The sequence below is a fragment of the Lutra lutra genome, chromosome 6 (genome assembly GCF_902655055.1).
Source record: "Lutra lutra chromosome 6, mLutLut1.2, whole genome shotgun sequence".
NCBI classification, from domain to species: Eukaryota; Metazoa; Chordata; class Mammalia; order Carnivora; family Mustelidae; genus Lutra; species Lutra lutra.
Window position 1 is genome coordinate 65068330 of NC_062283.1, and position 4602 is coordinate 65072931.

Consider the following 4602-nt stretch of genomic DNA (forward strand, 5'->3'; position numbering starts at 1 on the left):
GGCAAAACAAGAAAGGAAGAGGGGGGCAGGGCACTGGGCAACCTCTGAAGCCCCAGTGAGTGAATGCTTTGTTTTCTGAGAGGAATTTTATTACCAACTGTGAGACCCAGGAAAGTTGCCCACCACCTGCCAGGTGCACAGCACAGGCCCACTAATGGGGTACCTGTACTCTTCGATCAACAACCTTGTCCCACCAGGAATTGCTTCCTTATTCTCCCTTTATGCTTAATTAAGGACTAGGAGAACTAAGTTAAAAAATAGTAACTAATTAAATTCCAGGACCTCAGTATGAATCACTATTTACCCCCTTTTACATCCTTCCTAGTGACCTGACATTCCAATGGAGAAATTTGTTCCTTTGGTTCTTGCCTTATCACAAGGCAGATGCTCAAAGAAAACCTTGCCAGGTGTCTAGCAAACCAACTGGTGCTGGTATTTCATAGTAACAAGCATTGTTTAAAGAGGGAGGTGGAGAGCCAGGAATACCCTTTATTAATAGCCCTCCCTGCCTTCCCTCATTGCCCCCTTCTCTGTGGCACGAACACTATCCACTGGTTTTGGACGGAAAGAAAAGGACTATTCAGTCTTCTGATTCAGGACACCAATCACAAGTCCCAGTAGTCAGGGACACAAAGCCTTTATTAAGTTGGTCTACCCAACCAAGGTCTGAGGGGCCCAGTCACCTCTGGGTGTCTGGCCAGGTCCCTTGACTCTACAGGCCTCCTTCATGGAAGGGCAGTTTTGAGGAACAAGATAATGCACAAAAGAGGGAGAATATACCCAAGTGAAGAGCCAAGTTTCCATGTTGATGGTAAATGGAAGAGTCTTTGGGTCTGAGCGGAGTTCTGGGACAAAGGGGGAAAAGATGAGGGGAAGGGACCCACCCTCTGTACTGATACCAAAGCCTACAGTGGGGCTCCTGCTCATGCCCAGCCCTCTATACTGAGGAGTCCTGTGAGCCCTGACCTTTGAAGGAACCTTGACCCGTGAGGGCTAGGTCTTCTCCTGCTGCCTGAAACGAAGCTCAAACCTCCTCCATGAAGGGAGAGTACTGGATATCTTGAATCCAGTACTTCCAGGGGAAGGGGGAGTGTGGCACAGGGAACAAAAGCCCCAGGTCCCACGAGACGATCCTTTTCCGGAGAGCTAACACTTCAGTAAAGTCTGCAAAAGGAGGAGCCGGGCATGGTCCTGCTGTGAGGTGGCTTCCTAGCTCCTAGAAGATGACCACGTGCACGAACAGCCTCCATGCTCTTGGTTATGGCTTGACGGACGATCATGGGCAGTGGCCCGTCCTGTGAAAGTAAAAGGACATCAGGAGAAACTCGATACACGGAAAGGCCGCAGTGGGGGCAAAGCCCACACCGTTAAAACCACAAGTTAAAACCACAAGTAATCTGTAGTCCACTTGTTTTCAAAAGACATTCCCCTCACTCCCCTTCTTACCGAGACTCTGACCTCGGCGGTGTTTCCATCCTGCCATGTTTCAGGTGAGAGGGCATGCTGGCAACGGGGTGGTGTCTTCCCCACGCCACTGCTCCCCGCCCCCCAGCGTAGGAGGGAGACCCTGGCCTTGCAAAGGAGATGTCCTGGCCTAAGGTCTGCACTCCCGTCCAACCACGCCCCCTCCCTTCGCGGCGGGAAGGGAGGGGAGACGAAAAGCAGGAGGAGGAACGTCCCGCAAACCCCCACCCCCAGCGCCTCAGGCTGGGGGCCGCGCAGGCAGCAGCCCCACCAGGCTCCTCTGTCTTCTCCAAATCCTGCGCTCTCCCCCCACCTGCAGGCGGCGACCCCTCGGGAAGGGGGGACGGCATCCTTCCACGGGAGACACAATACACAGGTAAACGGAAATGCAAGGGGGAGTCCACGGCAAGGGGAGGGGCTCAGCACGGGCTTTGAGCGGCCCGCGGCCGGCAGTCAGGCAGCGCGGGGCCGCGTCCCCAGGAGGACAGAGAGGTGGCCTTGGGGACAAAGGCCGCAACGTCTGTAACCAACCTGGGATAAGCGAGGGAGATCCCAGTTCCCCACAACCTGGGCCTCGGGGAATTTCCTGCATCCTTAAAGGAGTTCTGATCTTCCTTGGGGGTGGAGGGTGCTCCTAAACCGGTCTGTCAGCTACGAAGTCAACTCACAGCCATCTTGAAGATACTAAGCAGGGCGCTGCGGAAAATTAACCGCCAATGGCTCGCGCTCCTGCCGTTGGCCACGCCCGTCGCCCCGCCCCCGCGTCCCTCTTCCAATCAGAGGCCGCGCTCCTCCCCCGGCGCGCTCCCGCGACCGTCGTGGGTCACGTTCGCGGACGCGAGAGGGCTGTGCGGGCTTCCGAGGAAAGCTGCTCTCGCGAAGGTGGTGAGCAGGTGGGAGGGGACGGAGCCCCAGGCACGCCGGAACGGGGGTCCGCCCCGGTCTAGTCTCCGAGGGTAGTGTCCTTTGCTTTATATTTACCAGGCCGTGGAATCATGGGCTGTGTGCTCCCAGAGTCCTCGCTGCCATTTCATCCTGCCTCGGAGGAAAGCATCATCCAGAAGGCACTTGGCCTGCCGTCTCACCAGAGTTGGGGGCAGAGCTGCAATTCCCACCCTCCTAACGTCCATTTCAGGCATTTTCCAACCAACCGAAGACCTCTCATTAAAGAGAATGCTTGACAGCCTCATTCAGCTCCTGGGGCCCCAGACCCCTAAAGAAAGCTTGGCCATTGTCCCCCGCTTCCTTTCTCCCCTGCTTCAGGGCCTGGGGAACCCGGTTCTCACTCAGACCCTTAGCATCAAGTCTAGCCAAGGGGAGGGGGTGGCTGAGCTGATGAGAATGACCCTGACCGATGAGAGGAGGACAATGCCTTAGAGGCTAGTTGGAGGCGGCTCAGGTGTTAATATTTACTGGGCACTTATCTTGAAAGACTCCCTCCTGGAAAATTCAGAATGCATCATCATATCTGAGCATCCCACATGCCTTTTTCAAAAGTGCACATAACGTAAAGTTCACCATCTTAACCACTTTAAAGTATACAATTCAATGGCTTTTACTATATTCATGACCTTGTGCAACCATTACCACTACTGGTTTCCAGAACGTTTTGTCACCCCATCCCCTTAAAAGAAGTCCCATACATACTAAACCGTCACTATTCTTTTCTTTAGCCTAGAGCAACACACCAATCTGTTTTCCATTTTGATGGATTCGTCTATTCTGGACATTGTGTAAATGAGATCACACAACATGTGGTTTTTTGTGTCTGGTTTCTTTTACCTAACATAGTGTTTCCAGGGTTTCTCCATGCGGGAGCATGTATCAGTGCTTCATTCTTTTTAAGGCCAAATAACATTCCATTGCATACATGTACCTTATTTTGTTTATCCATTCACATTGGTGGACATTTGGGTTGTTTCTCCTTTTCTGTTATTATGAATAATTCCACTATCAACATTTGTGGGCACATTTTTGTTTGAACTTTTGTTTCTAATTTTTTTTTTGATATATACCTAGGAATGGAATTGTTGGGTCATGTGACAATTCTGTGTTTAACTTTTTGAGGAACTGCCAAAATGCTTTCCACAGTGGCTATACCATTTTACATTCCTACCAACAACATATGAAGGTTCTGGTTTCTCCTTATCAATGCTTGTTATTTTCATCTTTAAAAAAAAAAGGTTATAGCCATTCTAGTAGGTGTGATGTGGTATCGCATTGTGGTTTTGATTTGCATTTTCCTTGTTGTTGCTTATTTCATTACTTTTTTCGACTCGTTTTGTATAGTTTGTATCCTTCATAATGTGTGATCATTAAAGTCTTTTCTGTTAGATTTATGGTCAGCTAGTGATTTCACAGAAATTTCCTTAGATACTTGGAACTAAAACAAAACAAAAACAAAAACAAAAACCCTCCTAGTTTTACTGGGTGGTGTGTGGTGTGTGTGTGTGTGTGTGTGTGCGCGCGCACACACACACACACATTGGGACATGCATTCAATACTCAGCCAGACATTTTACAACTTTACCTTAGCCTTCACTTCCTGCTTGTACAGAGCCCAGAGATCAGCCAGGGACAAGAGCTTAGGGCCTCCTCAAGTGTTTTCTGAGCACGTTCCCAGCCCTGTGTATGTGTATTGCCTTCTAGATTCCCAGAGATATGTGGCAGCATTCCAAAATACTTATTCTTAAAAGAATTTCTATTTCTTTCTTTAAAGAATTTCATTTTCCAGCCTTTCCTTCCCAGGCTTTTTAGTTTAGACTATTGTTTCCCCTAGCTGTTAGTCCTTGCCTGAGGAAGCAGCAGCTAACACACTTGATTTTAAGTATTTTTTTTATTAATTTTTTTATTTTTTCAGCACAACAGTATTCATTATTTTTGCACCACACCCAGTGCTCCATGCAATCCGTGCCCTCTACAATACCCACCACCTGGTGCCCCCAACCTCCCACCCCCCACCCTTTCAAAATTCTCAGATCGTTTTTCAGACTCCTTGACTAATTCTCCCTGGGTAGCTGCTTCAACCCTGGGATAGTTCTGAGTTAGGTGAAATAGAACAAGTTTTTTGAGACAGTTCTTCAAGAAGCCACCAGACAGGTCAAAACAAAAACTATAGTTGTTTGGAACTGGGTCTGT

General features: G+C 49.3%; 1 long non-coding RNA gene across 1 annotated transcript; it reads right to left on the bottom strand.

Annotated features, from left to right (window-relative positions):
* Positions 1-621: 621 nt before the first annotated feature.
* On the bottom strand, positions 622-2193 carry LOC125101505 (uncharacterized). Its single transcript, XR_007127885.1, has 2 exons — positions 1996-2193; positions 622-1295 (listed from the first exon to the last, which is right to left on the bottom strand). It is a non-coding gene; the product is annotated as an uncharacterized LOC125101505 (long non-coding RNA).
* Between the last annotated feature and the right edge of the window lie 2409 nt (positions 2194-4602).